This window comes from Artibeus jamaicensis, unplaced genomic scaffold, assembly GCF_021234435.1.
Source record: "Artibeus jamaicensis isolate MK-2021 breed Jamaican fruit bat unplaced genomic scaffold, CSHL_Jam_final scaffold_537, whole genome shotgun sequence".
Classification (NCBI taxonomy): domain Eukaryota; kingdom Metazoa; phylum Chordata; class Mammalia; order Chiroptera; family Phyllostomidae; genus Artibeus; species Artibeus jamaicensis.
The window spans coordinates 27,764,850-27,778,276 of NW_026522047.1; positions in this window are offsets into that span (position 1 = coordinate 27,764,850).

Consider the following 13,427-nt stretch of genomic DNA (forward strand, 5'->3'; position numbering starts at 1 on the left):
GCCATTGGCCTGGCGGTTGCCCGCCCCGGGCTCACGTAACCCGGGCGGGAGGCGCGGCCCGGATCCGGCGGCCTCGCGCTCGTGGCACGCGGGGGGCGGGGGCGGAGGAGCACGCGGCGCTTAAAGGAGCCCGACGGCCGGGGGCGGGCGCGACTGAGCCGGGGTGGCCGCTCGGGGGCGCAACGCTGGGGGCAGCCGGGGTTCCCAAGGCGAGTTAGTTATTTCGGAACAGCCAGAGAGCCGCTGGGCGGATCTTTGTTCTTTTAAGACAAAGCCCGTGAACTTGAGTCCTCGCTTTGTGCAAGTGCAGGGAGGGACTCGTTTACAGAAAGCCTGTGTTGGGGGCTTGGGGTAGGTAGCTTAATGCACGACGTCGCTGTTAACTAGACTAATTTGAATCACACATCCAAAGTGTTGGCCTCTTTCTGCTATACCCAGATTAGATTTGTCCGGTTTTTGTTTGTTTCCTTAACTTTTTATTCGAGTCCTTTGCTCGGTTTGGCATCTTGAGCCACCATACCATAGTTATATAAAAAGTTGCACGTGAAAATGAACACATGGAATTCGCTACATAGATTTAGAAACTTAAGGGAAGCTATTTTATAAACAAGAGAATCCTTTCCCAATAGAGGCTTAACAATCTAGGCACATAATAATCAGATATCATCGGCAGATATTGTTTGGTTTGTGCAGAGCTTTATTTGAGTTCACGTAATTCTCAGTGCCCGCCCTCCAGCCTCCATGAGAACTGCAGCCTGTGGTGAAGAACTCTCCAAAAGCCCGTGGTGCTGCAACATCTTGCCATACTCAGAGCAGCTTCTCAGTCTGTGACTTAGTCCCCCAGCTTTTCCGATGATGGGAATAGAGTTGGTAAGATTCGGACCCTATCACTCCTGGTTCCTTCTCCAACAACGCTGAAGTTTCTAACCTGGGTTCTTAGACTTGTTCCTCCTCAAAGGAGGACGCCTGGAGACTAAAAGAAGCTGTAATCAAAAATACCTCTTCTTGGCATATTTTAATTTGCATTATTAATTTCTACAGTGTGGGTTTCTGGCTTTGGTAGGAAACTACTGTGAATGATGATATGCTGAAATGTCACAAAGGTAAAGGAAAGATGATAGAAACTGAAACTCATTTTTGCCCTTCAGATTTTTACTGTTAAAATGGTAGATTACCAAAAAAATTAAAATGGTGCATTAAGTACTTATGCTGGTGATCAATCATCCTCGAACACAAGAAGTATAGTTTTTGCATAGTTTTTGCATAGTATTTGCAGTATGCAACTCTGTCTGATTTGCAGTTTTGCCCCTTCTTTTTCTTTACTGGGAGCACCTATCTCATAGGACTACCGCTGTCAATATCCTGTCGAGCGGTATTGGCCTAATCTGTTGTGACTTCATTAAGATAGGGTCCCAGGTTATACGTCCTGGCAACACACTGCCCTCCCTCACCCCATTCTTGGGGTATGTCCATCAAATAATGGCCTTAATTCTCCAAACTAAAATCTGCATGCTCTTGATGTGCCTAGCAAGTTTTTGCAACTTCATACTGAAGAGGATTTTGACCTGGTGTGCCTTAGTCCTCACCTCCAAGGACTGTTTCAGTGCCAACTCAGTCCAGGTGTGTAGGATCATCCAAAAGAGACAATCACAAAAACAGCCTAACCCAGCCATTGCCCTCAATTTTGGTCCTGATTGGACAACTATAAAGGGAGAGTGTGCGTTTAAAATGTTTAAGGACAGACTTCAGTTAAGGGAGAAAAAAGGGAACTGAAATAGTTCCCCTCTCTCCATTTTTCTCCCTTTGCTTCCTCTCAATACTAGACTCTTCCTCGTGCTGGTTCTGGCCACACCTCCCATTTCGTATTTTAAAAGTGTACAAACATCCTAACCAGGAAGCAGCAAGGTTCTAGTACACAGCTCTGGATACTCTCCTACCCCAGTCTCATCATTTCTCTTCTGGGCTGTTCAAGGCCTGTTCAAAAACTTTTATTTTCTTTTTTTCCCTGTCATCCATTGGTCACTGCCTCATTCCTGAGGCTTGTCATGGTCCCAGTATCCAGCAATGGTCTTGGGGCTTATCTCCCACAGCCAAACATCTCATGCACCTCATCCTGCTCGCTGCATATTAGAAAAGCCTCTATGCAGCTGTCAAGAAAGAGGGAATAAACCAATATCCCGAATGCCTGGAGATGACAAAATAACATCAAACGGGAAAGGGGGAATTGTGAAAGGGCTGACTTAGCCTATTCTATTCTGAGTCCTGGTGACAGCTCTCTCCAATTAGTGTATGTTCTGTCAGTTGCTTCAGGAGTTTCACTCCTACAATTAGCCTCTCATGGTCACTGTACCCTACCTAATATCTGTTACTCCCTTCTTCCTAAGAGAACCCTGGTTTTGTTCAGACGTCCATCCCTTCCCCAGACCTGTGTGCCTTCAGGGTAAACTGACATTATCCCAACCTCTAGTTTGAATGATCTAAGCATAATCCCATTCCTTTCCCAACATACTCATTCAGGAATGAGCATGTGAGGCAACTCTAGCCAAGGAGACAAGAGGAAAAGGAGCTGGAGGCGAAGGGGTGATTCTGGGAAAAGTTTTCTCACTCTAAAAGAGAAATGTGGGTGGGTTTTTCTTCTTTTGGATGTTTCCAGGTAATGCTGCAGCTATCTTGGTTACTAGCCTGAGAATTAAACCAGGACCACGGATAGTAGAGATGTGGAAGCAAGCTGTGTCCTTCATAACCTGATTGAGCCACAATCCCTCTGCCCTAAGATGACCTTTTCCCACTTGATGAGATATTTCTATTGTGTGAAGCCAAAAGCAGCCTATAAGAGAGGACTTTTTTCTGTCCTTGATAGCTTGCTCTGTGAGATAAACAAATCCTATCTGTTTAACCCTGTATACCAGGGAAAACAGTCATCACCGATGGACCTGCTCTATTTTTTTCCTTTTTTAAGTCATTTTGCAAATCATTTACAAGAAGCAAAGAATAAAAGTATAGTAAAAAAATCATTGTACATAAATTCTAATAAGAATTTAAACATAGCAAACTCAACTCTTTATTCTATATTTTGTATATTGGAAGGAAAGTTATACCAATAGGTGATGTCCTTTGAATACTACTATTGATTGATCAACATTCATAAAACAGGAACACAATTATCTTGTAAATACTGACTCCAGATTGCAATCCATCTTTAGTGCTTCTAGCTTACTGTAAGTTTTGCTTCTTCTTGCACTTGCATCAACAAAAACAATGCATTTCAAAACTTTGATGGCTTGTAATTTTATTGAAGAGAGGGTAGTCATCTTTTTTGCTTAGTCAAAAAACATTTTCATTTGTAGATTTATAAACACCAATTAGAATTAGCAATGCAACCCTGACTGGTGTGGCTCAGTGAGCTGGGCATCATCCCACAAACCAGAAGGTTGCCAGTTTGATTCCTAGTCAGAGCACATGACTGGACTGTGGGCCAGGTCCCTGGTTAGGGTATGAGAAAAGTGACTGATCAATGTTTCTCTCTCTCGCCCTCCTTTCCCCTCTCACTAAAAATAAATAAAATCTTTTTTAAAAATTAGCAATTCAAACACACTGTATACCTTAAATTTATACAACATTGTATGTTAATTATATCTCAGTAAAGCTGGGTGAGGGCAGAATAGCAATTCAGTGAACTTTTTTTTATCTCTGCCTCATATATTTCCTTTAAGTCACCTTCTTATACACATTGCCTTTAGCATTTGTTGACTTACAAACTACAGCAAATATATTTGATGCGAAACATCCTAAAAGGTGACAGAATACACATCTGTTTAGGTTACTTTAGGTTCTTGTTGCAAAATATTAAATAATGAAGTCATTACTGTTGAGTGCCTAACTGGATAAGAATGCCACATTTCCTCTTTATTTTGAGATACATATTGTTGAATCACTGATTCTTAAGTTTGAGAATATTTATGTAGGATATTACCATCCTAAGATTCATCATGTACAATTTCACTTGAATGACACATTCTGTCTATCTTTTTAACTTTATCTTCCGATTTTTCTAATACAGGATCTAGCATGAATAATGCCCCTTTATATTACAAAATCTTTTTTTATTTCACCAATATCTGTTTTATTTTTTAATATATTTTATTGATTATGCCATTACAGTTGTTCTATTTCCCCTTCATTCCTCTCCACCCTGCACACCCCTCCCCCACCATTCCCCCCTTTAGTTTATGACGTGTCTCGGGTTCTTTAGATTCTATATTCTCGGGTTCTTTAGATTCTATATTACCCATACTATTCTTGCCCTCCCCCCCATCTATTTTCTACCTACCATCTATGCTACTTATTTTCTGTATCTTCTCCCCGCTTCTTCTTCTCCCACTCCCCTGTTGCTAACCCTCCATGTGATCTTCATTTCTTTGGTTTTGCTCCTGATCTAGCTGTCCTCTTAGTTTGCTTTTGTTTTAGGTGTGGTTCTTAATAACTGTGAGTTTGCTGTCCTTTCACTGTTCATCTTTTTTATCTTCTTTTTCTTAGATAAGTCCCTTTAACATTTCATATAATAAGGGCTTGGTGATGATGAACTCCTTGAATTTGATCTTATCTGAGAAGCACTTTATCTGCCCTTCCACTCTAAATGAAAGCTTTGCTGGATAGATCAATCTTGGTTGTAGGTCTTTGGATTTCATGACTTGGAATACCTCTTTCCAGCCCCTTCTTGTCTGTAAGGTCTCTTTTGAGAAATCCGCTGACAGTCTGATGGGAATTCCTTTGTAGGTGACTGTCCCCTATCTCTTGCTGCTTCTAGGATTCTCTCCTTCATTTTAATTTTGGCTAATGTAATGATGATGTGCCTTGGTGTGTTCCTCCTTGGGTCCAACTACTTTGGGACTCTCTGAGCTTCCTGGATTTCCTGGAAGTCTATTTCCTTTGCCAGATTGGAGAAGTTCTCCTTAATTATTTGTTCAAATAAGTTTTCCACTCATGGCTGTTCTTCTTCCCCTTCTGGTATCCCTATAATTTGGATGTTGGAACATTTAAAGATGTCCTGGAGGTTCCTAAGCCTCTCCTCATTTTTTTGAATTCTTGTTTCTTCATCCTTTTCTGTTTGGTCATTTTTTCCTTCCTTCTGGTCCACTCCCTTGATTTGAGTCCCAGTTTCCTTTCCATCACTATTGATTTTTTGAGTATTTCCCTTCAATTTAATTAGTTTAGCCTTCATATGTTCCTCTAATTTGTGACTAAAATCCACCAGTTCTGTGAGCATCCTGATCACCAGTGTTTTGAACTGTGCATCTGAAAGTTTTGCTATTTCTTCATTGCTTAGATTTATTGGCTCTGGGGCTTTGAGCTGTTCTTCTTGAGCTATGTTTTGCTTTGTTCGCGCCTATTATGTATGAGGAGCGGAGCCTTAGATGTTCACCAGGGTGGGGCCACCCAGGTCACTGGTTTGTGAAGCTGTATGTGGGGGCAGGGACAGAGAGGGACAATAGCGGTCCCCTCTGCTGCTTCCTGCTGCTGGGGCCTGCATGGTCTCACTGCTCGCTCCTTTACTGGTTTATCTGCGCACAAATGTGTGACCATGGTCAGCCCTCAGTGGGTCAGCCTACTACTCCACACCTGGGATCCATCCACTGCCTGTGCACCTGGGTTGTGCGCCTGGGTCGGTCCGGTGGATTTTTCCTGCCCGATCTGCTGCTGGCTTTGCCCTTCTTACCGGTTTGGCTGAAGGGTTTGTTGTTGTGAGACTTCAATAGTTCAATTTTTTGTGGTTTGGCTGTGTTTTTGTTGCTGAAACTTTGCTGTTTTTAAACTTGGTTGTGAGAGAAAGTACAGTGCTTCCACCTACGCCTCCATCTTGGCGGAAGTCCCTTAATCCAAAATCTTTTGTTACAAAATCATAAGCGTGTAATTCTGTACCATGATCATGTCACATTCAAGCACACCATATGACATTTTAAGTGAAATGTTCAAATCAGAATATGAATTATTACACCCATATTATTACCCTGCCAACCTCACTCAAACAGGTGTTACTTCTGCTGCACCCTGTACTTTTGAAGTGTTTGAGTCTATTAGTTTTTTGTCATTATGAAGAAAATGAATTTCTGAATTCTCATCAGTGATTAATAAAACTTTAATAAAAAACGACAAAGATAATGTCTTTAGACCTTTTTATATCTTCTTAAAAGATGGTATAGTATTTGGGCAATATAATAAGGTAATGGAAGGATGATGAAATAGTAATTTTACTACCGAATCAACCTTTTAGGTGATCCCAAATTCTGTTTTCTTATTATTTTTGTCTTTCCAGCATAGTTGAGAATGATTGTTGAATAATGTTGAAATAATTCCTACAATGGTAACAAAATGTTTAAAGTTAGAGGAAATTAAATCACCAAGATCTTATAAATTATGCACCACATGGAATTGCAAGATAGAATGAGTTTTATTGTTTTTTTAAAATACATTTACTTTTTGTTATTTGGAAAAATAAAAGTCGAAGAAAGAATAAAAGTCATGAAATATCTACCTTTATAGTTAGAACACCTCAGGAAAGAATAAAATTTAATCTAATGGATTTTGATGATACAAGGGTTAATCTACTATGAATTAATTCCTCGATATTTCAATAGAACTCAAGTCACCTGGTAATCTCACCGTAGCAATCAATGACCTCCATGGTGTGGAAATCAAAAGACATTTCCCTATCTTTCTAATCAATACAATTGGCCACTTCATCCCTTTTGAAACTCTCGTTCATTTGTAGTAGAGACCTCCTAGTTTTAACAGCTTACTAGCTACTCCATCAGTCTCCTCTGGAGGTCCTTCCTCTCCCCAAGCCTTAAAATGTGAATTTCCTCATGGTTTCTTGTCTCCCTCTTCTCCTCTTCTCATCCATACTCTCCCTAGATAAACCTGTCCATTCCCGTGAATAATGTTGAAATAATTAAAATACCAAGTATATGTTGATGACGTCTAGTCTTTTCCCTCTGACCCTGACCTCTCCTAGATTTTTATAGCCAGCTATTTGATGTGTCTAACTGGATCTCTTACAGGCATCCCACAGAATGCCTGATCTTATGGTTGTTCCAACTCCTGCTTCTCTCGTCATCTCCCCCATCTCAGTAAATACCTGCCTAGACACACATGTTTAAAACAGAAACCTAGGGAGCATTCTCCACCCCTTTCTTTCTCTCATCATCCAAAATATTTCTCACATCCATTTATCCCCATCGCCATCACCCTCGTCCAAGCCACCGTTCTCTCCTGCCTCAACTTCTGTAATAACAGTAATTGGTTACTTTCTAGCCCCCTCTCCAATCTACTCCATGTGCAGCAGCCTTAGGGATCATCTGAAAATGTAAATTGTTTTACGTTACTTTCTTGATGAAAGCTTTTCAGTGGCTTTCTATTACAGTGAGTAAAGTCAAAACTTCTTAGCATGGCTTACAAAGGTCCATATGATCAGACCCTCCCTCTCCAAACTCATCCCACATCATCCCCCCACGTCCTGGCCGTCCTCCAGCCGCACTGCTGTGCTTCTGTCTCTCCTAGAACTCTTCTGCCAGGAACGCTACCACCCTCGTACAATGGCTTTTTGCCTGATTAACTCCCATTTATCTTTCAGTTATCCATGGATGTCACTTACTTGCACATTGCCCGCCTGACTGTTTCCAACTCCCTTCTTAATTAAGGACCCCACCTTCCTCCTGTGTTTCTGTTGTAGTACCCCTTCCTATCCTTTTAAAGCAGTTTTCATAATTTAAAATTAACCAGTAAATAAATATATAACACCCTTGTTCCCACTAGACATATATAGTCCTTTAGGTTAGGGACTATGTCTTTGCTGGACACATGGTACCTTCTTAAATGTATATTTGTTGAGTCAATGAGTAAATGGATGAATGAAGTTCACAGTGCTGACTGCATGTAAGCTCTAGACCATCACAAAATAATTCTCTGTAGTAATCGTTAGATGAGGAAGACTTCTTGAACTTTTTCCACTTATTTACTCTGGGAGGAAAAAGAGGTCACTGATAGCCAGTTGTAAGTTCCCATTAGGAAACTAATCATAGATGGGGCTCAGCCTTTTGTTGCTAACTTCCTGGCTTAACCTTGAAACACTTCTGCCTTGACATTACCCAATTGATTCTGCAGAGAATCGTGCCCATGTGTGAATTTTGTCTTTCTGTATCATCTAACATTTAATAGTACTCTCTGCTTTTCCTCTCATCAACCCCTTGCACCAGAGTTTTCAATCTTTTTCATTTCATGGCATATAAACTAATTAATAAAAGTCTCCAATCTGACCCCCCAAAATGGGTATAATTTTGATTCACTCACACTGGACGGCTACTGTTGTATTGGCTGTTGTCATTTTTTTATTTGACAGTTTAAGGGAAAAGAAGTCAGCGCCCCAAACTAAATAGTCAGGTATTGCATGTTTTAAAAATTCTTGTAGCACATTGGTTGAAAAATTGCTGCCTTACACTGAATCTTCTTCCTGAGACAAAGCATACTGTGCCCAGTAGGATGCCTTTTACTGCAAGAAGTAGAAGCTCTAACCCAAAATGAAATAAACAATGAAGGGATATTTCCCCTGATAAAACAAAAAATCCAAAGGTAGTACAGAGTCCAGACACTGTATATTAGAACTGATTGTTCTTTGGGTTTCTCCTGGTCCTACTTTTCTCTGCGCCAGATTCTTCTCCAGGTTGGTGGCAAGATCGTCTCCACAGGTCCAGGAATTATATGCAGGTGCAACAGCGTCCAACAGAGATGGGAGTGGTCTCGTCTCCTGTGTCTGATCTTCTCAGAAGCCTGCAGCTTTTCATCATTGGCAGAGAAATATTGTGTACTATGGTTGGCTTTGATTAATGAAGGTATTCTCTGAACCATAGGGGAGGGGAAGTCACTGGAACACAATCAGAGCTCTCGCAGAAAGAAGGGGAGTGCGGGGAAACTGCTGGTAAATAACCTAGAAAATCTGCCAAACATATGTTCACTTATAAATTGTAAAATACCAAGAGCTTTATTTTCTAGTGTTTTTCAAGAACCCACTGTATCTTGACTATGGATCCTTTCTTAGCGCTGGGATGGCAGAGGGATTTATGAATTTTTGTATTTCCAACTCTATACCTGGATTCTGTGAGATAATAAGCACCAGATAGTGGGGCGGTTTTTTAAGCAAATTAAATGTAAAGATGTTGCTATGATACTGTTCCTTCTCAGTTTAAAAAATGGACACGTGGCACTTCTTCTGAACTTATTTTTTAATAGTTTCTTTTCAGGGTATGACTCAAGAAATATTAATATTTATTAATGCCTCTGAGGTATGTAGCTTTGGTGTAGGCACTCAACAAAAACTTGTTCAATCAATGTGTATGTTTCAGACTGTATGGACTTGGTCTCACCTGCATACGTGAGGTACGGGGATGACTACACAAACTCTCTCCCACACACTCATTCACACTCAACAGTAATGATCTACTCCACACAAAATTTAGAAAATTCAGAGAAGTACAAAGATCAGTATAGTAATGTGTCCATCCTACAACCTAGGTAGATAGAAATAGCTACAGTTAATATGCCTGTGACATTTCTTTCTTCCTTCCTCTTCCTCTTTTGTTCATTTGTTTGTTTGATAGGGATTTTTATTTCAGGGTCTGATGACCTTCTAGGTCAACAGTTCAACAATCATCATAGTTTATTGTTCTTAAATCATTAATTCTACATAGATTCACCTAGTTTACACATTTAGTCAGCAGCCATTCAGTATTCCAATACCAACTGTGTTTTACCCAGTGACCCTTCAGGGCTGCGCAATCATTACTTAGGAATTTAACATTCTGATTACTGTATAAGCATTATCCCTTTTGCGCCCCACTTCTCCAAAGCCCACTATAACAACAGCAAAGGAACAACAACAACAACAAAAAGGCATCCACCTTTAAGAAACAAAGACAAAGGGAGGGTGAGACAGAATTAGAGATTTCAACAAGTGTGTGGCCAAGGACAAAGGTGTGGAAGATGGAAGGTAGATGAAGGAGTAGTAATTAACCGAGCAGAGAGGAAGAGCTCAAAACCCCAGAGCAAAGACAAGAGCTGCTTCCCTTCAGCAACTCTGAAGTCTCAGCGTTAGGGAGGTGCCAGATGACTGAAAGGGAGGTCAGGTGAAGGCTCACACCTTGCAGCCATAGGTGCAAGTCTGCATACGAAATTGTTAGACTCCGTGTTCATTTCTGTACTCACTCTGCCCTGCCAGGAACTACTGGTCAGTGGACCAGAAGACAGGGATTAAGTGAATGCCCAGGTTCCAAAGAAAGAGAACAGCAACAGAGAAAAGCCGTCCAGACATTCACAATCGGGGGAGAGAACCTGGTTCCCTACTAGCACATTTACTCGTGAACTTCACAAATCAGTACACCACAGAGAGAGTTTCTGATGAAAGGGTTAGAGTCTCATTCTGAAATATGAAGGGCAACTTAAGGCTCACTAAACACTTGATGAACACTTCCACCATGGTAAAGAAAATACAGAAGTGAAAAGCATCTGGAGGGAACAGACAACGCAAGGAGAAAAGGGACTTCAAAAAACTGGAATTGGCAGGCAGGGGTGGGGAGAAAATGCAGACAACTGTAACTGAACAACAATAAAGTAATTTAAAAAAAACCCCCAAACAACTAGAATTAGTACTGGCTGGTATAGCTTTGTGGATGGAGCACTGGCTACGAACTAAAGGGTTGCCAGTTCGATTCCCAGTCAGAGCCGATGCCTGGGTTGCAGGCCAGGTGTCCTGTGGGGGGCGCGTGAGAAGCAACCACATATTGATGTTTCTCTCCCTCTCTTTCTCTCGCCCTTCCCCTCTCTCTAAAAATAAATAAATAAAATCTTTTAAAAAACCCCTAGAATTAATATTATCGAAGAGACTAAAGAAGGTATGTTTAGGACTTCCACCAAGATGCAGGTGTAGGTGGAAACACTTTGTGTCCTCGCACAACCAAACCTAGAAACAATAAAGTTTTAACAACAACAAACACAATCGAACCACAGAAAATTGACAATACGGAGTCCGAAAACACAAACCTCTCAGCTAAACCAGTGAGAGGGGTGAAGCCAGCATCAGAGCGGGTCGGGCAGGGAAGATCACCCCACCCAGGAGATGCATAGGCAGCCAAGGGTGCGGATCCCAGGTGCGGACTAGCTATAGGCGGACCCAGGGAAGAGGTGCAGCTGGCTGTCTGCGGTTGGTCCAGCATTTGCACACAGATAAACCAGTGAAGAGGTGAACATTGAGACCGCACGGTGCAGGGCGGTGGGCTTGCACATTTGCGCTCAGATAAACAGGCAGGGGGCGAGCAGTGAGGTCACTGGGCGAATGGAGAGGACCACCATTGCTCCCTCTCTGACCCTGCCCCCACACATAATGTCACAAACCAGTGACCTGGGTGGCTCCACCCTGGTGAACGCCTAAGGCACCTCTCCTCATATGTAACAGGCACAAACAGATAAAAACATGGCTCAAGAACTCAGAGCCCCAGAGCCAATAAATCTAAGCAATGAAGAAATAGCCGAACTATCAGATGAACAGTTCAAAACACTGGTGATCAAGACGCTCACAGAACTGGTTGATTTTAGTCACAAATTAGAGGAACATATGGAAGCTAAACTAATTGAAATGAATGGTAATGCAAGGAAACCAAAAGTAATGGAAAGGAAACTGGGATTCAAATCAAGGGAGTGGACCAGAAGGAAGGAAAAAAATGACCAAACAGAAAAGGATGAAGAAACAAGAATTCAAAAAAATGAGGAGAGGCTTAGGAACCTCCAGGACATCTTTAAATACTCCAATATCCGAATTATAGGGGTACCAGAAGGGGAAGAGGAACAGTCACGAGTGGAAACCTTATTTGAACAAATAATAAAGGAGAACTTCCCCATTCTGGCAAAGGAAATAGACTTCTAGGAAATCCAGGAAGCTCAGAGAGTCCCAAAGTAGTTGGACCCAAGGAGGAACACACCAAGGCACATCATAATTATATTATCCAAGATTCAAATGAAGGAGAGAATCCTAGAAGCAGCAAGAGATAAGGGGACAGTCACCTACAAAGGAGTTCCCATCAGACTGTCAGCTGATTTCTCAAAAGAGACCTTACAGGCAAGAAGGGGCTGGAAAGAAGTATTCCAAGTTATGAAAACCAAAGACCTACAACCAAGATTGATCTATCCAGCAAAGCTTTCATTTAGAATGGAAGGACTGATAAAGTGCTTCTCAGATAAGATCAAATTCAAGGAGTTCATCATCACCAAGCCCTTATTATATGAAATGTTAAAGGGATTTATCTAAGAAAAAGAAGATAAAAAAGATGAACAGTGAAAGGACAGCAAACTCACAGCTAGTAAAAACCACACCTAAAACAAAAGCAAACTAAGAGGACAGCTAGATCAGGAGCAGAACCATAGAAATGAAGATCACATGGAGGGTTAGCAACAGGGGAGTGGGAGAAGGAGAAGTGGGGAGAAGGTACAGAAAATAAGTAGCATAGACGGTAGATAGAAAATAGATAGGGGGAGGGCAAGAATAGTATGGGAAATACAGAATCTAAAGAACTTGAGACATGTGTTCATGAACTAAAGGGGGAAATGGTGGGGGAGGGGTGTGCAGGGTGGAGGGGAATGGAGGGGGGAATAGAACAAATGTAATGGCATAATCAATAAAATAAAAAACATTTAAAAAAGAAAAAAGAAGGTATGTTTATAAAACTAAAATGAAAAGCAGCAAAAAAGAAAAACAAGAAAGCTCTTGAAATTAAATATATGGTCATGTAAATAAAATATTCAATTAAAAATACTGAAAAATAAAGTTGGGAAAGGTAGAAAATAGAAGGGGAAGGATGAGAACATTAGAGAATCCACTCAGTGATTTACTAACAGGAGTTACAGAAAGGGAGATCAGGGAAAAGAGAGGGAAGAAAATAATGTCCGGATCTGAAAGACAAGAATAGGGTGCACCCAGAACAACAAATGTTTTTAAAAACCCACTGCAAGGCATATCCTTGTTAAATTTCAGAACACCTTAGATAAAAAAAAAAATTCTGGAACCTTTTGGAAGGAAAAAGCTGATCACAAAAATGGGAAGGGACCAGAATTGTATCCAAGTTGTTACTAGCCCGTCTTGATGACAGCAGACAGTGGGGTACTTACTACCTGAAGGGTTTGGAGGGAAAACCATTTTCAGCTTAGAATCCTTTAGCCAAATAAACTGCAACTCAAGTAGGCAGAATACACATATTTCAGACGTAGAGGTCTCAGATATTGTACCTCCATTCTTCCTCAGAAAGCTGGAAAATGTCCTTTAGCAAAATACAGGGTTGAAACAAGAAAATGAAAGCGATTGGAGAGAAGATACTAGAGAAAAAAAGCAT